The 25,752-nt window shown below is 45.2% G+C and overlaps 1 protein-coding gene and 1 pseudogene across 1 annotated transcript in view; one reads left to right on the top strand and one right to left on the bottom strand.

Annotated features, from left to right (window-relative positions):
- Positions 1–25,752, top strand: part of TJP2 (tight junction protein 2) — a 123,809-nt gene that overhangs the window by 31,689 nt on the left and 66,368 nt on the right.
- LOC129500846 (60S ribosomal protein L7a-like) lies at positions 3,402–4,183 on the bottom strand (annotated as a pseudogene).

Here is a 25,752-nt window from a genome sequence, read left to right as displayed (position 1 = left end):
TCTCTCTCTCTCTCTCTCTCTGTGACTATCATAAATAAATAAAAATTAAAAAAAGAAAATTAAAAAAAAGATTATAATTACTCCTAATTTTTGATATTGATATTTGAAATATAATTATTGAGATTCAAAAAAGTCAATTTCAGTGCTTAAGTCTAGTTAACTAAAATAACTGTCAACACATTTTTAAAATTTAATTTTATTTCATACATTTTTCCTTTTTCAATTTTTTAAAAGATTTTATTTATTTATTCATGAGAGACACACACAGAGAGAGGCAAAGACACAGGCAGAGGGAGAAGCAGGCTCCATGCAGGGAGCCCGACGTGGGACTCGATCCCGGGACTCCAGGATCACACCCTGGGCCAAAGGCAGGCGCTAAACTGCTGAGCCACCCAAGGATCCCCTATTTTGTTATATATTTTTTTTTATTGGAGTTCGATTTGCCAACATATAGTATAACACCCAGTGCTCATCTCGTCAAGTGTCCTGCTCAGTGCCCATCACCCAGTCATCCCATCCCCCCACCCACCTCCCCTTGTCAACACACTTTGGTAGAATCTTCGTAATATGTTAAACTTGAATTTGTGCTTCTGATGGCTTTAGCTCAGCATAACAAATTTGACAAGAAAGCAAGGTACTTTCCCAAGACTTAGAACAAGAATCAAAATATGTTAGCAACTAGATGGTAGATAGAACTAGATCAGTCAGAGAAACCAAGTATGGCCTGGCTGGAAACTTGATAGAAATGCATACTCGGGGCACCTGGGTGGCCCAGTTGGTTAAGTGTCTGGCTCTTGGTTTGGACTCAGATCATAATCTTAGGGTTATGAGATCAAACCCCATGTCCTGCTCTGCATTGGGCGTGGAGCCTGCTTAAGATTCTCTCTCTCCTTCTTGCCCAGCCCAGCCTGCCCACTCTCCCTCTCCTTCTGAAGGAAGGAAGGAAGGAAGGAAGGAAGGAAGGAAGGAAGGAAGGAAGGAAGGAAGGAAGGAAGGAAGGAAGGGAAGGAAGGAAGGAAGGAAGGAAGGAAGGAAGGAAGGAAGGAAGACAGAAAGACATAATAGGCATACTCCTGGGCCTCAACTCACACTGATTGAAGCAGAAACTCTAAGGGTGAGACCCAGAGATCTGCTTTAACCAGCCCTCCAGGAGTCTCTGATGCCCTAAAGTTTGAACACTACTACTGTAGGTCTATGAGATTCATTGTGAGGAGGTTTGGCTGCTGACGTGAGCTCTGTAAGTATTCTGACAGACTGGGGAGTCCCTGGGGAGACAGGACTGCAGAGGGGCTCCTAGATGCACAGAAGTAAAAGTTTTTAAGTTTTCACCTTCAATTGGCTTTTCTAAGCCCATATTATGGGATGAGTCCATGATAACTTGATTCGATCCCGGGTCTCCAGGATCGCGCCCTGGGCCAAAGGCAGGCGCTAAACCGCTGAGCCACCCAGGGATCCCCAAAAAAGAACTTTAAATAAAAGTATTTTTTTTCAGCAAATTATAGTATATTCACACAAATGGAATATCATGCAGTTAGAAACATGATGATATAGATCTATATTGCTATGAAAAAAGTCAAGCAATATTCTCACACAGAAATAAAGGTCGCAAAAGTGCATGGCTAGTGTGGCCCCAGGTGTGCAAAGTTGTATATGATATCTACGTGCTTACCTGCATAGAAGTACCTGGAAGGATGCTCATCTAGTTACTAATAGTAGTTTACTCTGGATGGTGACAATTTAATTGTATTTTACCAATTTATTTTTTTTGAGAGAGAGTATGTGAGTATACACATGTGTGCACAAGCCAGGAGAGGGAGAGAGAGAATCTTAAGCAGCCTCTATGCTCAGGTGGAGCTCAATCTCATGCTGAGATCATGACCTGAGCTGAAATCAGGAGCCTGACGCTTAATGCTTAATGACTGAACCACTCAGGTGCCCCGTGTTTTTTTTTTTTTTTTTAAGATTTTTATTTATTTACTCATGAGAGACAGCGAGAGAGAGAGAGAGAGAGAGAGAGAGAGAGAGAGAGAGACAGGCAGAGGGAGAAGCAGAGGGAAAAGCCGAAGGAGAAGCAGGCTCCGTGCAGGGAGCCCGATGTGGGACTCGATCTCGGGACTCCAGGATCACACCTTGGGCTGAAGGCAGGTGCTAAACCGCTGAGCCACCCAGGGATCCTCCCGTGTTTTGGTTAATTTTTTATGATCTCCTGTATGGTTTGGGTAAATAAACAACTATCATGTATATAAAAATAATTAAATACAAATGATTTGTATATGTGCAAATATTTGCAAATAAATACAAGAAAGAGAATGATGGGACCTGATCTTTTCTTTTGCAAAGCAAAGACAACATTGTGCAAATGGAGAGAATTATTTTCTGACCTTTTGAATGTTTTACCTGCCTTCAAAATGGTGATCTTTCTGTCTTGTGTCAGAGCTGAAAAAATGTCCCTAAGGGGCATCTGGGTGACTCAGTAGGCTAAGCGTCTGCCAAGCATGACCCCGCAAGGGGCTTCTTGCTCAGTGGGGAGCTTGCTTTTCCCTCTCCCTCTACGCTTCCCCTGCTTATGCTCTCTTTCTCTTTAAAAAAAAAATAAATAAAATATTTTAAAAAAGAAGAAAATAAAGAAGGAAGCATACAATTTCCCGGGCCTCCTTGGTAATGAGCCTCACTTAGGGAGGTGTGTTCTCAAGACATCCACTCCCTGACCCTTCTCAGACCCCTCCCCAACCGGCATCTCAGAGAGGGCCTCAGGTAATTCTTGTCATCAGAGAAATTTAGCAGAAGTCCCATAGGAACATAAGAGTTGCCAGCCACATCTTCAGCTTGGGTTGTGCACCTCCTCGAAGTGCCTTTCCCAGGCCCAGTGTCCTTTGTTTACAAAGCCTTCGCTAATTTATGACTGCTCTGGAAAACTATCTGCTTGCAATGTTTTTCTAAGGGCCCTTTCAGGTCTGAGGATTCTTTGAAAGTCTAGGAGCCTCTTCAACAACCTTAATCTATGCTGATCAGGGATACTGAATTCATCAGACTATAGGGTTCTGGTGATAATTTTTTAAAGCAATTCATGCAGTGCCAGAGGCCCCTCTGGTTCCCTGGAGGACCCATGTCTCCTGCCAGAGTCCCCTGGGTCTCTGTCACCTCAGGTTCCCTCCCTGGCACGTGAGATGAGAGTGTTTTTACTTAGTCCAATTTTTAACCTATTAAAGTGTTTTTTTCTTAAAGTACTGGTTTAGGGAAAGGGTGCTCCGGAGTTCAGTTAGACATCAGATCACATTTACATCAAGGATTCTCATTAGCTAGCCCACAGCTGGAGTCAGATGGCATTTGTGGCATTTCCTTTTTTTCTGGAAAGAGAACTTTTTCTGACTTTTATGTGCAGAGAATTCAACAGCATACACTCAGCCCAGTTTGGTGACTAGTTCTTTAACCTTTGCCTTTTCCAACTTGGCAATGTGAGCTGATAACTCTGGACCTGGGATGTTGTGTCCCCGGTGGATCTTACCATATCTGTCATTGTAATTGGTCCTGATGGCTTCCACCAGCTTAGCCAGAGCTCCTTTGTCTTTCCAGTTAACCTGTGTGAAGACAACAGTGGTGCAGGTCTTCCCGTGGGCCAGACGCCAGAGCCATGCAGTAGTAAGTAGGGAGCCCCCATCTTATGATGCAGGGCAGGCAGGAAGATAACCAGCTCGGTGGGATCTACATCATGTGTGATCACTACCAGCTGAGTCTTCTTGTTTTCCACTAAAGGAGTGACAGTATTAACCCCAGCTCGAAGGACAGGCGACCTCTTAGTGGGGACATCCCCTTGGCTGGCAGCTTTCTTCTCAGCCCCAGCCAACAGTCTCTGCTTCATCTCTCACCTTGTCTCTGGTCTGTATTTGTGGGCCAGCTTAGGCAGCTATGTAGCTGTTTGGAGGTCCAAGGCCTGCGTGAACTGGTTAATTGTGGGAGGCACTTTTAGGCATTTATACAGAATAGCCCTTTTCTGCTGCAGCTGGATGTAGTGGGGCCATCTGACAAAGCGTGATGTCCTTTTGGGTTGGTTGTCCTGTCTGAGGCCAAAATACTTGGACTTTTTCTCAAACAGAGGATTGACACTTTAATGGCTTCTTCAGGACAGTATAGGGTTCAGGGCCACCTTCTTCCCTTTAGCCTTCTTTTCTTTTGGCATCTTGGATGGCTGGAAGAGAGAGCTATGGCATTTACCTTTTTCATACTGCTCAGAAAGAGCTTCACTAACATGACTCCCTAACATTTGGTTCAACCAAAGCCCTCCCGAGTTCTGTTAAAAGAAGCCATAAGGAAAACAGCAGTAGAAACCAAACCCCACCTGTCTTCTGACTCCGTGCAGTTGATCCATTGCAGTAGAGGCAGTGAACACAGGGGCAGGGAAATACTGATGAGGCTGAGCTCCAATTCAACAGAGCTGTGTCTGGAATCTCCTCTGCTTTCTAGTGGATTGGGGCATCCCAAGATTTTACTTTTAAGTAAACTCTACACCCAACCTGAGGCACGAACTCAAGTCCTCGAGATCAAGAGCCACTCCCCTGCTCTGCTGACTGAGCCAGCCAAAGTGCCCCTTGTTGGTGCTGTTTTTTTTTTTTTTTAATTTTTTTTTTTTTTTAATTTATGATAGTCACAGAGAGAGAGAGAGAGGCAGAGACCCAGGCAGAGGGAGAAGCAGGCTCCATGCATTGGGAGCCCGACGTGGGATTCGATCCCGGGTCTCCAGGATCGCGCCCCGGGCCAAAGGCAGGCGCCAAACCGCTGCGCCACCCAGAGATCCCTGGTGCTGTTTTTTAATAGAGGGTTAACAAGTGGCATCTGTCCCTGAAAAGAGTGTGGATTTTGTATACTCTGCATTGTAAACAGAAGTTCAATAAACCCCACCTCTGAGGCCCTAGGGCACCCTGCCAGGAGGGGAGGATCCTTCACAGCATAGAGCACTCTCCCTGGCAGGGCCTGTCTAGACGAAACCGTGCTTCGAAAGGTCCTTCTAGGATCTCTAGGCTGGGAACTGGATTGTGCCCTGTCTCAACCCCTTGCCCATCAGGCTGAGTATGCCTTGACCTTGCCTGCCAGCCTTGATGCACTCAGACCATCCCAGTAGGCATCCTAGGAACCTGCCTGTGAGCCCGGACCACAAGGTCAGCCCATGCTGTCCCCAGCACCAGGCCGGGGCCTCCTCAGACACATAATCCATCCGGCCCACAGCTGACTCTGAGGTGCAGAGCCAATTCTTCTGTCAGTTTGTAGCCAGCTAAACCCATCGTGCCCAGAAACATTGCCAGGTTCTCACATTGGGAGGAAAGGCTGGGGTTTGGGATTTGTGCCAATGGCAGAAAGAGGAGAGGGTAAACTGAAAGCCACCATCCACTGAGAACTGAGAACTTTCTCCCCCAGTGATGTTTTTTCACTGTGGCACTCATGCCAACATCTTTTCATTGTAGTAATAACAACATCCCTGCTGCCATCTTATCAATAGTAATGATAATAATAAAGTAAAAAGAGAGAGCCGTGGATACAAGGTCCTTTTCTGTGTTGAGCTATGTTCCTTCTCTCAGCTTCCCTTAGCCCAACCACACAACCCACCACCCCTACCTTTTCATACCCCTGCACTCTGCTCTTTGAAACGTCTGCCTCATGATAAGCAAAATGCTCAGCTGGACTCCGTATCCTAGCTTTCACTTAAACTTGACTCTCTCCTGAGGCCATCACTTCCTGGTTGCCACCTCGAGGGATGCTTCCTTCTTTAGATAGAAAGAGAAAACTAAGCAGAAGCTGGCTCTGTGGTCTAGGCAAAGAAGCACAAACCAAGGCTCTAGAGCAGAAATGCGCTTGGTGGGGTCTCTCAGGAGCAACAAAGAAAGGCCAGTGTGGCTCCAGGATGTGAGCTTGGAAAGAGAGCAGGAGAAGTTGAGTTTGGAGAGGGCAGCAGGTTCAATTCATGTACGACTTGGAGGCTGTTTTTAGCCCAGCTTCTGCTCTAAGACAAAATGCCATAGGCTAGGTGGTTTGAACAACCAGACATTTGTTTCTCACAGTTCTGGAGACTACAGAGATGAAGATCAGGGTGCTGACAGACGTGGCTTTTGGTGGGGGCCCTTGTCCTGGCTTATTGGCAGCTGCCTTCTCCACGTGTCTTCACATGATCTTTCCTAGGAGCATGAGCCTGGAGAGAGATCTCGCTCTTACTCTTTTTTTTTTTCTTTTAAAGATTTATTTATTTATTTGAGAGAGAGGGAGGGGGAGGGGCAAAGGGAGAGAATCTTCATGCAGACCCCCCACTGAGTGGGGAGCTAGATGTGGGGCTTGATCCCACCACCCAGAGATCATCATGTAAACCAAAACCAAGAGTCAGATGCCCAACCAATTGAGCCACCCAATGCCCCTTTCTCTTTCTCTTTCTCGCATAAGACCACAAATCTCATCGTGAGGGTCCAACTCTCATGACCTAATCTAAATCTGACTCTCGGGCAGCCCGGGTGGCTCAGCGGTTTGGCACTGTCTTCGGCCCAGGGTGTGATCCTAGAGACCCGGGATCGAGTCCCACGTCGCGCTCCCTTCATGGAGCCTGCTTCTCCCTCTGTTTCTCCCTCTGCCTGTGTCTCTGCCTCTCTCTCTCTGTGTCTCTCATGGATAAATAAGTAAAATCTTAAAAAAAAAATAAATCTAACTCTCTCCCAGAGGCCCGTCTCCAGATACCAACACTTACCAGCAGATTAGGACTTCAACCCCTTTGTGGGGAGCGGTGGTTAGGGGAAACACAAACATTTAGCCGGTAACAGAGGCTGTGACAAGAAGTCTGGATTGGTGACATTTTTGATGGCTTAAAAGGATAGAGTTAGGAGATCTGATTTGCCTCATGAAAAGATCACTCTGGTTGTTGGGGAGGATGGATTGGGAAAGTCAAGGTTGGATAGAGGGAGATAGCAAAGAGGCAAGTCCTAGAGGAAGAGAAACTTTCTAAAATTAATACATGTAATTAAAAAAAAAGTTTGTTTATTTGAGAGAGAGAGAGAGCCTGTGGGGGAGCATATGAGTGGGGAGTGGGGGAACAGAGGGAGAGGGAGAGAATCTCAAGCAGACTCCCCACTGAGCATGGAGACCGACTCAGGGCTTGATATCTTGACCCTGAGATATAACCTGAGCCGAAATCAAGATTCGGACACTTAACTGACTGAGCCAGCCAGGTGCCCCCAAACATGTAATTTTTAATACATTAAAATACTAATCTCTTAATGTTTTATGTATTTATTCAAGATTTTATTCATTTATTCATGAGAGACAGAGAGAGAGAGAGGCAGAGGCACAGGCAGAGGGAGAAGCAGGCTTCCTATGGGGAGCTCGATGAGGGACTCGATCCCAGGACCCCGGGATCACGACCTCAACCACTGAGCCACCCAGGTGCCCTGAATCTCTTAATGTTTTAGAAATGTCTTTGGAAATTCACTACCAAAGATTCTTAGGGAGAAGTTAATCTTTACTCTTTAGATGATCTTTTGGGGATAATTATCACGTTGAAGAAATATCCTGTGTTCATGAACTTTTTTGTTCAATTTTTTTCTGTCAATATCAAACAGAATTTTATTTACTATTTTTATTTATTTATTTTAAAATATTTTATTTATTTATTCATGAGAGACACACAGAGAGAGAGGCAGAGACACAGGCAGAGGGAGAAGCATGCTCCATGCAGGAAGCCCAACACAGGATTCAATTCCAGGACTCCAGGATCATGACCTGAGCCAAAGGAAGACGCTCAACCACTGAGCCACCTAGGCATCCCTTATTTACTATTTTTAAATTAAAATAGCACTGTAATAAGATCTCACTTTTGTTTAAATTATTTCGGTCCCTGGGGTATTCTTGTAGCTAGCCTTTTATCTGTATTTGCGCATATGTCTGGAATGTTCACCTTATGTTGAAGCTGTTTATTAGGATTTTAGATGATTTTTACATTTCTTTGTGCTTTTCTGAACTGCTCCGAATGCTTTATAATGAGCATCTCTTTTCTCCCCCCAAAAAACTCACTGGAATAGAAAATGAACAAAACAGTCTTAACTATGGAACACTATAAATAGTGTTAACACCTCAGTTACCGTGTCCTGAACGGATGGCTATGTGAAAATTGGCATTGTCCTTGGAGCACTAACATGTAGATATCTGGATGTTTTGTAAAGTGGCAAACTAGAGGCAGCTTTCTGCTCTTCCTGCATAATACTGAGATATGGGAACAATCCTGAAGCCAGGGAGTCTGCAAAGTGCTTGTCGGTGAACTAGAAACACAGTGTTTCCAAAGGTAAAGCAAGAGTCTTGAGTTGCCCAGAAGGCTGAGGTGAACCTGAGAGGTTTTCTTGTGGATTATAAATGCACTCCTCTGTTCCTTTGCATAATTCTCAAGTGCTGAAGGCTAGCTTAAAAATAATTTGCTTTCTCTGCAATGTGTACAGACCTATGACTGTTACACTTCGAGTGAACTTCGCTGCATTGTATCGGATTTATAGGACCATCATAGATCTGGATGAGGAATCTCAATGAGAAGTCTGTTTTTCTGTGGGGCTTGGGGGTCACATGGGATTATATGGTACTGGGAGCTGTTCCATATACAGGTCTCAGTGCTTTAACTAGGAACTAAGGATTTGGGATACTTAGGGTAGCTAGTCACCCCCCCCCCCCAAAGAGGAGTACTTTAACACACTTTGAAAGTAAGCAGGAGGGATCCCTGGGTGGCTCAGGGGTTTGGTGCCTGCCTTTGGCCCAGGGTGTGATCCTGGAGTCCCAAGATTGAGTCCCACGTTGGGCTCCCTGCATGAAGCCCGCTTTTCTTTCTCTGCCTCTCTCTATATATCTCTCATTAATAAATAAAATCTTTAAAAAAAATGAAAGTAAGCAGGAGTAATACCAAATAAGTAAAAGTGAAGATGTGAAGGGCAGAACAGAACTTTCGATGCTTTTCTCCTGAATGTTAGTTCAGGTGGGTACTTGTGGACAGAATCTTCTAACTGTACATGCATGTCTGCTGGGATGCCTGTTTGGACTGAGAAGGGTGGGAGAGGCCAGCAGAGAAGAGGCCACCGTAGGGGAGGTGAGGGCAGCCAGGCCTGTCTCCTGAAAGGGGCCCCTCCCTCGGGCTGAGTGTTAACCGTGGTCTCCGCATGTTAATCATTCCCCACTTGGGCAAGTCTCCTGCCTTACCATCATTTGTTTACTTGGTTATGTCTTCATCACACTGTGAGCAAGCACCACCCACTCCGCCCCGCCCCAGTATATATCCTCTTTGTCGTTTTTTTGTATCTGCCCCAGGGTACATGGGGGGCGTTCAGGAAATGTTTGTGGTGGAAAAGTGTCTCTGTGATTGCAGTCAGCCATTCTATGTACAGGCCAACTACATTGCTCAGTTACCCTGTAAATTTTGCTTTTTTTTTTTTAAATTTTTTTATTTATTTATGATAGTCACAGAGAGAGAGAGAGAGAGGCAGAGACACAGGCAGAGGGAGAAGCAGGCTCCATGCACCGGGAGCCCAACGTGGGACTCGATCCCGGGTCTCCAGGATCGCGCCCTGGGCCAAAGGCAGGCGCTAAACCGCTGCGCCACCCAGGGATCCCTTTTTTTTTTTTTTAATAAAGATTTAATTTATTCATGAGAGACACACAGAGATAATCAGAGACACAAGCAGAGGGAGAAGCAGGCTCCACGCAGGGAGCCCGATGCGGGACTCGATCCCAGGACCCCGGGATCACAACCTGAGCCGAAGGCAGACACTCAACCACTGAGCCACCCGGGTTCCCCCCCACCTTTTTTTTTTTAAGACTTTACTTCTATATTTTGCGAGAGACACAGAGATAGGAACAGAGATAGTGAGAGAGAGCATGTGAGTGGGGACGAGAGGGAAAAGCAGGCTCTCTACTCGGGGCTCTCTCCCAGGACCCTGAGATCATGACCTGACCCAAAGGCAGATGCTCAACTGACTTGAGCCACCCAGGTGTCCCCCTTCTGTAAACTTTTCAATGTCAGAATCCTTTGTTCCCATTTAATGACACTTTATAACTATACTGCAAATATATATGTATATATACACATATACGTGTCTGTCTATATGTATGTGTGTGTATATGTCTATATGTGAGTATGTGTGATTTATATATATATATCTCCAAATCTTAACATTCTTGAGGAAATCTGATGAAAAGTATTTATTTGTTTATTTTTAAAGATTTTATTTATTTACTCACAGACAGAGAGAGAGAGAGAGGCAGAGACACAGGCAGAGGGAGAAGCAGGCTCCACCCAGGGAGCCCGACGCGGGACTCGATCCCGGGTCTCCAGGATCACACCCCAGGCTGCAGGCGGCACCAAACCGCTGCGCCACCGGGGCTGCCCTGAAGAGAAGTATTTAGCTTATCGCAATTAATTTGAGGTCTTCTGACCAACTTGTTATGAAGATTTTGTACATTGTAATGCATACTGAAAAATACTGAAAACCTGTCCATTACACAAACAATATGGCACAAACAATAACTACGATTTGAAAAGAGAAATACATGAAGCCCCAGCCTGTCACCAAATCATGTTCACATTTGCTTTCCAATTCATTCATGTGTTTTTTCATAATTTCTTCATTGCCATCATTGGGTAGGTAAAATTTGTGTTCTTTTTCATTGGTTATTATATTATTATTCTCATTGCTGGATAGACCTGTAATTTTAAATGACAGCTTGCTAGGCCAATTCAGTTGATCTGCTGTAATTCAGTAGCTGTCTATTTTTGGATATTGTTGGTTTCCATCCTTTGTTACTATAACCTGGTATGAAGTGCCTCACCTACCAGTCAGCCACGGAAGTCTGGCCTCTAGTCTCATCTTTCCAGGGAAACAGCTCTGGCCAAGATGAGCACTGGTCTTCTTGGTGAGCATCTCCTGTTCTTACCTTGACTGACCTCCTCACTGGTGCATGTTGTTGGCAACTCTCCCCTGCCTGAAATTCATTCTTCCTTTGACTTTGTGGACCTGCCCCAGAGAGGTTTTTCTTCCCTTTCTGACAGTTCCTCTTTGGTCTCTGTTCAGGGGATCTGAGCTTGCCCCCTACATATTGGCATTTCCAGAGATGGGTCCTATCTTTTTTTTTCTTTTTTTTTTGCCTGTCACAATAAGGGTTATTATGAAAACAGGCTGGATGGGTCCTATCTTTAATCCTCTGCTGCCTCAATCTACATGGTGTCTCTGAATAGTCTCACTTCCTCCCCTGACTTTGGCTTTCTTGATACATTGACAATTCTCAAATCTCTTCCTCCATCCCAGAGAGCTCGCTGCCCAAGTACTCATCAATGACTAGTGCCTAGTAGACAATTGAACATCTCCACCTGCATGACCCATAGCCCTTGAAATTCAGTCCTTAACTAAACTCACCATCTTTCCTCCAGCCCCTCCCAAGATCTGCTCCCACTCCTGCATTCTCTGGTAGAGATACCGTCATCTACTCTGCTAAGGCAGAAACCTGAGAGTCACCTTAGACTCACTTCCCTCTTCCTTACGTCATTTGTAATCAGGCAGTCAACCAGCCTGCTGATTACACTCCCTTGATTTCTCTAGAAATGGTTCCTTTTTGTCTAACGCTGCCTGATAGCCATGTCATTTATCACCTGCCTTCCCACAAAAAATTGCATTTTTTTTGCTGGTTTTGTCATTCTTACTGACACCCCTCCCCCCGCCCTGGCACATTCATCTTTGCCAATCTAATCCCACTTCTGCTGTGTTCACAGGAGAAGGCAGCCCCTGCCTGCCTGGGCAATCTCCCCTCCTGGCATTGAAGGGCAAGTCTGTGGTCTCTTCATTCCTTATTTCTCCACTTGTATTTATTCCCTTCACCTGGAAACATATCCGCCCTCTTTTTGTCTCACAAATTCATTCCTGTATGCAACCTCATGTTTGGAAAGCCTTCCCTAAACCCCATTCCCCTAGTCTGGGTGAAGAACCCCTCCCCCAAGGTCCCCAGAGTACCCTGAGCTTTCCAGGAATCCCAGCACTTAGTTTTTTACTGAGCATTTGCTGTAATAGACTGAGCTCCCCAATGTGAGAGCAGCCTAAGTCTTTTATCAGAGGGTCTGGCTTGATAGAAGTGGTTCAGTAATTGTTTGATAGAAGTTCTTTGGAGAGGGCACCTGGATGGATCAGTGGTTGGGAGTCTGCCTTTGGCTCAGGTCCTGATCCCTGGGTCCTGGGATAGAGTCCCATATCAGGCTCCCTGCAGGGAGCCTGCTTCCTCCTCTCCCTATGTCTCTGTGTCTCTCATGAATAAATAAATAAAAATCTTTTTTAAAAAAAGTTCTTTGGAGAAACACATTCTAGGAGTGGGGTTCAAATGTGCAACCCACATGTGAAAAGTATGTACTATTAATTGCTCTTCCAAAAAAGTTGTATTTGTTTGTAACTTCTACCAGCACTGCTAGTGTACTAATCGAGTTATCTTTTTCAACAACTATTTATTGTTAATCTGTGTCAGGCATTGTGTCAGAAGAATAGTATTTCTAGTATAAGAGTATTTCATTATTTGGAGCAGTGTAGTTCTATAGAACTTTCTGCAATGGTAGAAATATTCTTTATCTGCACTGTCTAGTATGGTAGCCATGAGCTGCATGTGGCCACTGAGCACTGGAAATGTGACTAGTATGATGAAGAAACTGATACTGTAATTTCCTCGCATTTTAGTTAATATTTTTTATTTTTTTTGCATTTTAGTTAATTTAAAATGTATCAAATACCCACCTGTGGGATGTAGTTATTGTATTGGACAGTGCATCTCTAGAGAGAGAAAAAGGAAATCCTTCATCGGATGTGAGTGCTACATTCCAGATTCCCGTCTTCTTTTTTAAATGCTAATGAAAGCTCACATCACTAAGGTGCGACCAGTTCACAAAGGCTATCATTGTTATGTTGGCACTACCTAATTTGGGAAACATTTTTTAAATGTTTCCTCACATCCGGAAAGACAACCTAAACGTCCAGGGTCTGGAGACTTGAGGCAGAGTGGGAAATGTTACTCAACTGTGCCTTTTATCCAGAGGCATGCACTTAGCTACCCCAAAGGAGGCCAGAAGCCTAACACTTTCGGAGAGGCATCTGCTGGACTTGTTTTTCCACATAAACTGCCAAACTTGTTTTGATTAGGCAGGAAGTGAAGCAACTTTTCAGAGAGAGAGAGAGAGAGAGAGAGAGAGAGAGAGAGCCCAGCATCCCAGCATCTGCATCTCATCAGCGGGTCAGGCCAGACCTTTATACCTTTACCTTCTACTTGTGAGCCTAGGCCGAGTTTTGCTTTAAGGGAAAGCAATTTTAAGGGAAGCGCAGGGTGGGGCCCGCAATTTTTTCTCTTACATGGTTGGTTCCCTTAAGGTTTCAAACCCAAAGTTGTTATTTTTAGTCCGTGTACCTGTTTTGAGTCTCGGAATCACTTCCGTGTCCCTAAAAGAGGGAAGCCTTGCCTTCTCTTGTGCAGTTCTTTGCACACACAACTCTACAAGGAGTAACTGTACTGAGCTGAATTAAATAAATCCTGCTGCCTTAGCACGTGTGACCTGCCGGTAGCCTTCTGGAGGCTGCCGATGAGAGAGGCGTTCGAATCTTTTTATTGGAGTTGCTGGAAAGGGGCCAAGGAGATAGACACCTGGAGTTTACGCTCCCCAGAAGTCATGGTTTGTTTACGGCGAACATGCAGCAGCCTCGGAGGCCGGGTGACCGGGTGACCGGCGGCTGGGCTGGGGCGCGGGGCGCGACGCCGTGCAGGCCTCTAGGCAGCGCACAAAGCTTGGGGTTTCCCCTCCTCTCCCTTTCGGAGGAGAGCCGCAGGGGCGCCGCGGACCTGCGCAGACAGCGCCGCTGCCGGATGCGCACGCGAGCTCCTCGGGGGAGCCCGCCCGCCCTCCGCGAGCGCCCTGCGCGCCCCCCGCCCCCCGCCGGCGCGCCCGGACCGGGACCTGCCGGCCAGTGCGCGCCGCGGAGCGAACCATCGCGCCGCCCGGGGGGGGGGACGGCGTGGGGGCCGCGGGGCGCTCCGACCTCGGGGCCCCGCCCCCGCCGCCGCCCCCGCCCGCCCCCGCCCGCCCCCCGCCAGGAGTCGCCGGTGCGGCGGCCGGCCGGGGGCCCCGCGGATTGGCCTGGGCGGGCCCTCGCCTCCCCCCGGCCGCGCGGGGGTGGTAGCGGCCCATTTGAGAGTTTCCCGGGTCCCGCGGCCGGCGCAGAGGCGGAGGCGGGAGGCGGGAGGCGGGAGGCGGGAGGCTGGGGGCGGGACAAAGGGGTGGGCCCCGCGGCCCGGCGGTCCCGCAGCCCGGCAGCCCCGGCGTCTGGTCCGAGGACGGAGCGGCGGCGCGGAGGGGCGGAGCGGCGGAGCGCGGGCCCGAGCGGGACGTGCGCCCGAGATGCCGGTGCGAGGAGATCGCGGGTTCCCACCCCGGCGGGAGCTGTCAGGCTGGCTCCGTGTAAGTCCCCTCTCGAGTCCGCGCGGCTGGGACGCGGGTCCCGGGCAATGAGCGTGGGAGCGCGTGGTGGGCTTCCTGTTGCTGCTGCTGCTGCCCCACCTGGACGCCGGCCGAGGGCGGGGGGGGGGGTAGACTTCACCCGACCGGGCCGTGGCTCCTGGCCTCCTGGGCCCCTGGATCCTTTTCTCTCCTCTCTGAAGTCCCTTGGGTTTCAGATGAAGTCTCCGGGACGGTGGGGGACCCTGCCCTGAACTCTGTCCTGGATCTCTGCTACCTTGAAGGCATCTCGTCCTGCCTGTTGTGCAGCCTGCTGCGTGCCTTTGTGTTTTCCTTCTCTGCTTCAAACCACGTATTCTACTTGATGCAAAGTTACAGGCGTGTGTGTATGAGACAGACTGACAGCTCTTGGGAGACCAGGAAACTCATTTCCCCTTTGAATCAGCTACTTCTGTGATACAGGTTGTTTTCAGGAGGGACTGGAGATGGGGTTTTGGAAGAAGCCGCAAAGAGGGAGTGATGAATGCTTCCTCTCTGGTATTATCTTACCTGTCACCATTCCCTTTAAGTCTTTATTTGTCAAGTTTCCACTTTTACACAGTAGTTTAAGTTATAAATAATTAGGGTTTTGACTACAGGGTTTTAAACATTCTTGAAATGTGGGTGAACTGGGGAGTGAATAAATACTCCAGGGCTTAGTAATGGAATACAGCCTCCCACCTCTATTTTAGCTTCAGTTCTTAGGCAGCGCTGCTTCCCTGGCAGCTGTCGGGGCTGAGTAATAATGGTTGTGGTTTCCCTGCAGTTCCCAGCAGAGTCTCGCCCCATCATAGAAACTGCCCTGTGATTCCACACACCCTCCCTCGCCTAGGGGAATCCTAGCAGAGGGGGAAGGAGGCCCTTTACTTGATGTTTTGGTGGTCTGTGGCCAGGTGTGCCTGCTGACAATCATTTTGGGAGAACCAGACCTGCTTTGTCAGAATCATTCCTTGGAGAGACAGTGTGTGTGGGGGGGGATGGTGGTGGTGGTGGGGGGAACATCTACACCCAACCTGGGAAGGAGATGTTTTAAGTGAGGAGTTAGTAAGAGTCATTGAATTTGTAGCAGTTAATATCCTGCCTAGGAATGAAATTTGACTATTCAATAAATTTTCATGAACAAGTTCACCTCAGTGTGGGCAATACAAGCGTTTAAGAGTGTGCCTCTGTTACAGTGTCTTGTTGCGGAAGCACGCAAATAATTGAGAATGATGCGTTCCCATGAGAAATATGGATGGGATGCTGTGGCTTCCCCTCTCCAGGGAGATGAGAGAAGGTGTGCTTCACTCCAGCAACAGTGGCTTTTGGGGTGGTGTTTCTTGAGCTTTTTCTGAGCTGCTACCAGAGATTGATGAAGGGGGGATTTCTTTCCATAAAATGGCTGCTGCAACTTTTTCATGACCACACACCTGCTGATAAGCACCTACCTATGATGGTCTCTGTGAGGAGTACAAGATGAGCAAGACCCAGTTTCTGCCATCAAGAGTCGGTTAGATCTGAACATTTGAGACTGAGACTGAGACTGCAGACTCCTGGGATACCTGTGGCCAGGGGGCAGGGGTGTGCAATACAGAGGTGTCTGCAGTACCGAAATTCAGGCAAAAATTCAGACTGCCTTACATGCGTTCCCATTAGGGGTTCTTTTTAGGGAGAAAGCCGCCGCATTTGAACAGATACCTCACAGTGCAAGCCGGTAAAGAAGATGGAGCTAATAACACACCCACCTCCTAGGGTTGAATGAAGACTGCGTGAAATGACATCAGGGTGCTGGGCATGTCGTGGGGGCTAGGTAAATGGTAGCTAGTAATAGGAACCAAGACAGCTACTGAAAGCTCCCAATGCTGGGTCCTGGGAGGTAGGACCTAGAAGTACAGGTAGGAGGTACCAGGTAGGTGTCTAGGCAGGAGCCGACGGAAAGAAAGAGTTCTTCACACTCTTGAAAGGCCTTGAATGCCAGTAAGAGAATTTGGGATGGAGGGGAAGGTCCTAAAATTCCTGATGTATTAGTGACTTGACTTTCCCTGTGAAAAAGTGAACTGGTTTCCTGTAAACATTTCACCCCACCCCCTACACAGGGAATATTACTATTTTTGAGGCACTAAAATGCCTAAAACCAGTGAATTTTAACATCGCCCCCCCCTTGGGGAATTCCATTTGCAAGGACTTCTGCCTACATTTGTTTAACTTTTGATCTAATTCTTTGTACATTGACAAAAGGTTACAGCCAGCCATTTATCTTTTGCAAAAGTGCCTGGGAACTCAAGGGAGATGTAAAAATCCCTGCAGTGACTTATGTTTAGAAAGTTTTCTCTTCTGAAGGTATTAAGAGACAGATGAGTTCTTGAAACGAGGCGGGGCCATTTTAGTTCTGTGTTCTGTAGTTGAAAAAGTCATGCAGATTGGGTCTGGGAGTGGCAGGAGGTATGGATGGCAGGGGTGAGGTTAAGAGGAAGGGTTAGTAATCACTGCTGAAACTTTCAACATACTCTTACCAAGAATATGAGCCATCAGGGAATTCCTTGCCTAATCCCTAAAGCAAATCCCATTAAGAAGCTGTGGCTACAGATTACTTTATCTAGGTTGAGAGCTGACTCTCTATAAAATGCCTCATTGATTAGATTCTGAGCAGTAATCAGGTGGCCAACAGTTGGTGGGCCAGATGGCCTTGGACTAGCCAGCCCTGGTGTTAAAAGGTGTTTACCATTGAAGGTGATTTGGGGTGTAGTAATGTAGGAGAGTGATTGATGCACATGTGTGAGGTGGAAGGGGGAGGGTTGGCGGGGTGCAGAATGATTATCTCAGGTGTTTTACTGAGTTAGTTTCTTGCTCCTAAATCCAAGGGTTGGAGTCAAAAACATAGACTCAGAGGTCAGACTTAACACGTATTTTGGGGGTTAGAAACTCTAGAGTTAAGTGAACTTTTCAAGATTTAAAAAGAAGTCTTCCCTAAAACTATTTATGGCCTACTTCACCTCCTCAGTATTTTTTTTTTTTTTAGTAATTTTTATGATGACTCTTGTTAGCAGAAGCCCATGTAGCTCCCAAATTTATGAGAGTCTAAGGTGGTATCACCATTAAAAAATTTTTTAAAGGTCATGTAACAGCAGTGGAAAAATGTTTTCAGGCATTCAGTCGTAACATTAAGTATGGGCAATAGCTAGTTCCAGGTCTGAAGGGTACCTGGGAAATACAGCTGGCTAAGCTCGTACACCACCTACATTATTGCACACGAGGCAGAGCCTGGAGTTGGAAAGTGTTATTTTTTCAGCTTGGTTAAGAAATGCACTTAACTTGGCCTTCCACTTCTAGAGCCCAGGCAGGCCTGGGGAAGCCTTCGTATGACGGTGACAGTTTCATTCTGTTTTGAAGGGGTCTAGAGCCTCTATCATCCAGCCAGCCACTCTATCCAAAGCATCATCAGCCTTGATAACCTGTGAGCTCAGAAGAGAGACTAAAGATTGTTGTATTGAAGAAATACCTAATATGTTATTAAGTTTTTTTTCTGCCACTGCCCCAAACAGTGTTTTTTGGGCGCTTTTTTTTTTTTTTTTGCTCTTCCCCAAACAGTGTTTTCTAAAGTGTGCTACACAGACAGACTCATGGGTGGGGTGGCACATTATTTTTCAGTTACTGTGCATGAATATTGTATTTCAAGGATAAAAAATATAAAGCTGGCTACCAAATTCACTTATTTCAGTTGCTTAGAGTGAAGTACAAGAACTATTAAGTAAAACAAGTCTGATGTAGGAATAATAAATTATGGGGATGAGTGGTATGAGAATAAGGCAAAAACTGTAAATGTGGCCCTTGAAATTTGAGACTTGGTAACACTGTTTAAAATATGAATGTGATGTTTTAGTTACGGAGGGCTGTGTCTGTCTTGACCACACCTTCAGGAATGGCCCTGAGAAGCCAGTAAAGTTGAATTTGACAGACTTTGTGTCTTAACATGTATACTTTGCTCTTGTCTATACAGCTGTCTTATCTTTTATTGGAGACAGTGTATTTGTGAAGCAATTTGATGCCTTGCTTAATTCTTATTCCTTTCTCTGCTTCCCACAAGCCACTCTGCAGATTTTATTTTATTTATTTTATTTTTAAAAGGTTTTATTTATTTATTCATGAGAGACACACAGAGAAAGGCAGAAACACAGCAGAGGGAGAAGCAGGCTCCCTGCAGGGAGCCCGAGGACCTGGATCTCAGGGCCCTGGGATCACGACCTGAGCCAAAGGCAGACCCTCAACCACTGAGCCACTCTGATGCCCCGACTCTGCAATTTTTTTTTAATTTTTATTTATTTATGATAGGCACACAGTGAGAGAGAGAGAGAGAGAGAGAGAGAGAGAGAGGCAGAGACACAGGCAGAGGGAGAAGCAGGCTCCATGCCCTGGGAGCCCGACGTGGGATTCGATCCCGGATCTCCAGGATCGCGCCCTGGGCCAAAGGCAGGCGCCATACCACTGCGCCACCCAGGGATCCCCCGACTCTGCAATTTTGAAGTCTGTTGGTATGACACCTGTGATAGGATGGACTGAAAATGGAGGAAATACTTGGGCTCTGCAACAGGGACATCGCTGTGCTCTGGAGCGCAGCTTGCTTTCTTGATCCAGCAATGCCAAAGGCAACAGAACCAAATAGCCTCATGTGTAAATGCATTTAATTTTTTATTATTTGTTAAAGGTTTAATTTTTTAAGTTATCTCTACAACCAACATGGGTCTTAAACTCAAAACCCCGGGCAGCCTGGGTGGCTCAGTGGTTTAGTGCCACCTTCAGCCCGGGGCGTGATCCTGGAGACCCGGGATCGAGTCCCACGTCGGGCTCCCTGCATGAAGCCTACTTCTCCTTCTGCCCGTGTCTGCCTCTCTCTCTGTGTGTCTCTCATGAATAAATAAATAAAATCTTAAAAAAAGAAAACCCTCAAAACCCCGAGATCAAGAGTTGCATACTTCAGCAACTGAGCGAGCCAGGCGCCCCAAAATGGATTTAATTTTTTAGAAACGTATCTTATGTTGGTCTGTGAAGTAGGCTCTAACAAGGATGGTAGTAGGAATTGAAAGTCTTGAGGTTAAAAAAAAAGTAACCCTAAAAAAAAAAAGTAACCCTGCCTTGACCTAGAAAAAAATGAGCAATTGAAGTTCATGGTCATGGTAGGTAAATAAAACCAGAATAGAAAACACTTTGTTTCAGTCACCAAATCCTTAATCATGTGTGTGCATGCACACCTTTTACGTGAACTACTTAGCCTTCAATTAGGAACTTGTACTTTAGTCATTTTAAATCTACGCAGATATTTGTTTAGTGCCTCTGCCAGATAGTTACAGTTAAATCAGGTCTTTAATCTTAAAAACATAATGCATTCTTTCTTAATCACTTATCCATCTTACCCTTTTTTTATTAAGCGAACTCTATCTCACAAGGTGGGGCTCGAGCTCACGACCCCAAGATCAATAGTTAGATGCCTACCCCCTGAGCCAACTGGGTGCTCCCATATCTTTTACATTTTTAGACCATAGCAATATGCATGTTTGTAATAATGTTTATTTTAACTTTCAGACTAATATTTCCTAATTATAATATTCACGACTTATAGTTTGCTTCTGTTTGTCCTTTCCCAACATTGCACACGTGTGTGTGTGTGTGTGTGTGTGTGTGTGAGAGAGAGAGAGAGAGAGAGAGAGATATTTAGGGGGTGGTAGGAATGTTAGGAGTTAGGAGTGGTGAAAGCATACACTTCAGAAATCTTTTGTGAGGGACACCTGGGTGGCTCATTGGTTGAGCTTCTGCCTTTGGCTCAAGGCATGATCTTGGGGTCCTGGGATCAAGTCCTGCATCCAGCTGCCTGCATGGAGCCTGCTTCTCTCTCTGCCTATGTCTCTGTCTCTCTCTGTGTCTCTCATGAATAAATAAAATCTTTAAAAAAAAATCTTTTGTGAATAAAATATTTGTACTTAAGAAGCTGGACTGACCAAAAAAAAAAAAAAAATTCAAATGAAACCATTAATCATGGCGGAGATCTCATGCCCTGTCCTTGAATACAAATGCATAGGTAAAACTATATGCATATATAAAGATGGACTTCAGAATTAATTAATAGGGAGATTATTATTTTCTCTTGTAGATTTTAATCAGCTACATGAATATATACATTATGTTCACAAGAAAAAAATGGCATCATCTTTTGAAACCTTAATTACAGTATGCCTCATCTGATAAACACTCTCTGTGAGACTAAATACATAGTTATATATTTATAGTTAGTGACAAGCCAGAGGCATTGGGAGGGGGATATAAATAATATATTTTGAGACAGTTATTAGGATAGTCTTCCTGGTAGGTAACAGTTATTAGACTGTAATTAGCAGATAATGATTAAAGTCCAGTTATATCTTTGCCATTGTATTAAAGAAAAGCTTTGGTAGAGATGAGAGAACACTGCAGATACTCTTGTCATTCTAGCTGAAGGTGAACAGGGGGAAATAATGCTTTCTGATCATCAGTAGGAATAAATGAACTTTTCTTTTTTTTAAGGATTTATTTTTATTTATTTATGATAGAGAAAGAGAGAGAGAGAGGCAGAGACACAGGCAGAGGGAGAAGCAGGCTCCATGCCGGGAGCCCGACACGGGACTCGATCCCTGGAATCCAGGATCGCGCCCTGGGCCAAAGGCAGGTGCTAAACCGCTGAGCCAACCAGGGATCCCCATAAATGAACTTTTCTTAGAATTGTAGCTTCTAAGATGTTTGTTCCTCTGAGGAGGATATATGGTCTGATACGGCTTTCTTGAGAACCACCTTTTTTTTAAGAGAGAGTGTGGGGGTGGGGCAGAGGCAAAGAGAGAGGGAGAAGCAGACTCCCCACTGAGCAGGGAGCCCAACGTGGGGCTTGATCCCAGGACCCTGAGATCATGACCCAAGCCCAAAGGCAGATACTTAACCTACTAAGCCACCAAGGCTCCCTGAGAACTATTTTTTGAGAGCCATTTATTGTCACAGCAATAAAGGAAATGTTCCAAGTTCTAGGTTGTGAGGTTCTTTTTTGCCTTATGCAGTCAAGGCACACCTGAGACCCTAAGTCTGTGTGGGAAGGAGGATAGTGTATGCTCTGAGAGGCAGCCAGCTCATTCTCAGTCCATGAGAAACTGCGTGCAAATATTATCTGGCAAAAGCAGAATGAAATTATTTTAGGGAATTAATTAGTAAAATTAACCATTTCTGTTTTTGAAAAAGAATGACTTGTTTAGAAGGAACGTCCCTGTGAGCTCATTTTTAGAAGCCTGGTTCCTCCCTTACCCTTCTTCACTCAGCTGAATCAGTTTCCTTCTTGCCTGTGATTGGCTGGTGGGCACATGCCAGTATTTATTAGAGCCCTTATCATGTCTGCTCCATGCCAGTCACTTCCCGTCTGCCTGAGCCCCTCCTTGGTCTGAGTCATCTGGGTAACCCCAGCAGCTTATAGGACACCAAAGATATCCACCAAATTTGCCACACTGAACTGACTGGATCTGGGGAAGGCTTTTGTTGCATAAACCAGTAAGAATTGAAGACTCAGTGGGAACTCAGAAGAGTGGATTCCTGACATTTATATAGTGAGTGGATGGATTGTCTGTGAGTAAGAAAAAATCTGTAGATGTATATACGTCTGGACCTTCTCTGTAGTGGTATATAAGCTGTATTAATGAGCTGGGTGACTGTGGCTAAGGCATGTAAATCTAAGTTTCTTTATAGGGAAATGAGTAGTTGTATTTAAAGGTCTCTGAAGTCTTCTCCAGTGCTTAAGGTTCTAAGTGGGTATAAAGCCTGGAGAACACTCTAAATAAGTTCTCTTGGTTCTTGTTATCTTAAAGTACTTTCATGCTCCTTAAAAAACTTGTGTTGTTTTCTTTTAAGAAAAGGTCCAGTGGATTTTCTCTGAAAGATATTTTTCTGAAGGACAAACTGAGAACCCAAGAATGGCAGTAGTTTAGTTCATGAAGTGCTAGAAAGATCTATTATTCAGTTGCAGCTTAAATAATGTACCACCACACCATGTGCTGTATTCTCTTCCTTGCTCTGCAGCCCAAGCCAATATCTGCAGTTATCCTGCATTGCTTCTTGAGGATCATTCTTTTTCTTTCTTCTTCCCCTCCACTCTTCCCATTAAGAGCTGCATACTGGGAGTCTCCAATTCCCCCTTCTTTTTCTGTGGGCTTCTCTTACAGGGGCTACATTGCCTCTAGCAGGAGCAAGGTAAGGCAGGCCTGGAGTTGGGAGCCTATTCTGGTTTGTTCTTCACAAATGCGCTGAAGATGAGCTACCTGGTTACTGCTGTAGGCTCTCGTTGGTCACCAACTAACACAAAACCACTCACTGTTGCTCGAGTTTAGGCATCACTTTAGGCACTTCTGAGGTTTTCAGCATAACTTGAGGCAGAACACTTTGCCTGCCCTGGGCTGGTCTGTTTAGTGTCTGCATGAGTTTTAAGAGGGGAGAGAGATTTGTGGCATCTTCAACACTCATTGAGATTTTCCAGAAAGGGAACTGGAAACATTTGTGCTTTTCCTACTGGTGTTATTATTGGAATCTAAAAACAGGCAAGCGGCAACACACTGAAGTGAAGAGGCACGGGGTTCATCTTGAATACCGGTGGCCTTCTTTCTAACAGACCTGAATTTGAATTTTAATTAAAGGTCAGTATTTCTCATACTGCTTAAGTGCACAGTTTGCAGATGTTTTTACCCAAATCAGGAAGAGGCAGGAAAGGTGGACTCAATTTACCAAAGAACTGAGGTTGAACAAATGTGCAGGAAAACAGAAAAATTTTCCCATAGAAACAGTGGTATCCAGGGTCTATCCTTGCAACCTTGTTTATTCATAATGAAGCTTTTTAAATATTGTTGTTTTTCTGGTGTTCTGTTGAAGTATAATTTACATACAGTAACATGCATAGATCTCAAGGGGACAGCTTGATAAATTTGTTTTTGTTGTGGTAAAGCACATAAGAGCCACCATTTTAACCATTTTAAAGTATACAGTTCAGTGGCATTTAGTACATCCACAGTATCGTGCAGATATCACTATCTGGTTCCAGAGCTGGATGAATGCTTACGTGAATGTATTCACCTGTGTGATTACCACCTAGATAAAAAAACAGGACTTTCCATCACTCTAGAAGCTTCTCTCGCCACTTTTTCCGACTGTTACTGCCTTACCCTAGAGGGAAACTCTCTTCTGACTTCTCTCACCATGGGATAGTTTTCTTGACTTGGAGAGAATCTATATAAATGAAGTCAACATTTTGTGTCTGGCTTCTTTTGCTCGACATAACTTCTATGAGATTCATCCATATTGTTATGTGATTCGGTAGTTCTTGTTTGTTGCCGAGTAGTATTCCATTTATACGAGCTCACCACAGTTTGTTTATCCATTCTTCTGCTGATGGATATTTACATCGTTGTCAAGGTTTGTTTGTGTTTTCTCCTATCATGATTAAAGCTGCTAGGGAAACCACCTACACTTTGCTTTGTGGACTTATGCACTCATTTCTTTTATCTCAATTCCTAGGAGTAGAAATGCTGGATCATATGCTGGGGATATGTTTAACTTTCATTCTGTAACTCTGAAGTCAGGCAGACCTGGGTGTGAATTCCTTTGTCCTGCCACTTGCTTGTTCTACCTCAGGCAGTTTACTTTTTTCATGTTCAGTTTTTCTCAGCTGTGAAATAGGCTCTGTGTACCTGACTAGTCAAGGGGCAGTGAAGAGGAGAGACAACATTTTAGTTCTTTTAAGGAGAAATGCATTTAGAGGAGAGCATTAAGTGCCTACATTAAGAGCATTAAATGCCACTGGCTTTTGTACTTGCCCCCCAGAAAGTCAGAAAGCTGCTGTGGCCCAGAGCCAGGACCTTGCAAACCCCCTTCCACCTTCTCAGCCTGTGCAGCTCAGAGGAGGCTGAAATGATAGGGAATTTAGTGACAGCTGCGGAGCTCAGGTCTGGCAAATCTACTTTTGCCCCGAGACTGCTGCTATAGGAAAAAAAGGAAACAATGGCATCTGCTTTCCTGCCTCCTTCTAGATCTTAAACAAGTGCACTGTGTTGGCCAAAGGTTGGGGGGTTTCTGGCTGCTGGGAGTTCAGGAAGATGGGTGCTGGCCAACCAGAAATGGAATAGGTGCCTCTGAGGGTTGCACTGGCAACCTAAATGGCAGTGGTTGTAACTTATTAGCGTTCTCATTATTACAGAAGAACATGATGTCCAAGGAGTCCTAAGACCGCTTTCTGTCACACACATTCAGAATCTGTCCTTTGACTTTATAGTCACCTGCTAGAGGATGGATGCTGCTCTAGACCTACCTGTCACATTAATTATTTATCTGAAGGGCCTCAGCTTTGGCAACTAATCTGTGATTCTAGGTACTTTCCTTTATGAATAAGCTTGAGAAATTATAATTTGCAAGCTTACCAATTAATGTAGAAACTGAAAGGTGACTTAATTCTAAGAACAGCTGTTTTGATGTATACTTTATGAAACTCGAGTGTTTTCTTTTTGAATTCTTTCTGACTTGTTAGTTTATATATATATATATATATATATATATATATATATATATTTTTTTTTTTTTTTTTATTTATGATAGTCACAGAGAGAGAGAGAGGCAGAGACACAGGCAGAGGGAGAAGCAGGCTCCATGCACCGGGAGCCCGATGTGGGATTCGATCCCGGGTCTCCAGGATCGTGCCCTGGGCCAAAGGCAGGAGGCAAACCGCTGCGCCACCCAGGGATCCCCAGACTTGTTAGTTTTTAATAAAGTAAAAGATGATATATAAATCTTGTTGATAGGGACACCTGGGTGGCTTAGTGGTTGAGTGTCTGCCTTTGGCTTGGGGCATTATCCTTGGGTCCAGTGATTGAGTCCCGCATCAGGCTCCCTGCCTGGAGCCTGCTTCTCCCTCTGCCTGTGTCTTTGCCTCTCTCTCTGTCTGTCATGGATAAATAAATAAAATATTAAAAAAAAAAATCCTGTTGATAGGCTAAAAAGGATATTCCCTTTTTGGGTCTTTAACTGCCTTTGTCTTTTGACAAATGAAATGGAAAGAAACTACATTTTTATCCTATTTGGTGCCTAGAATCTCATGCACACTACCAAAACACTGGACAATAGTGACTGCCCTATTTCTGGCTTCTATTATGAAATGCGGGCTACACTGTATTGCTCTTTAGACATTTAAACATCTTGAATCAATTGAATCAATTTTT

Source organism: Nyctereutes procyonoides, unplaced genomic scaffold (genome assembly GCF_905146905.1).
Source record: "Nyctereutes procyonoides isolate TBG_1078 unplaced genomic scaffold, NYPRO_anot_genome, whole genome shotgun sequence".
Lineage (NCBI taxonomy): Eukaryota > Metazoa > Chordata > Mammalia > Carnivora > Canidae > Nyctereutes > Nyctereutes procyonoides.
Note: the sequence above shows the minus strand (reverse complement) of the source record. Positions and strands in the feature narration are given on the sequence as shown.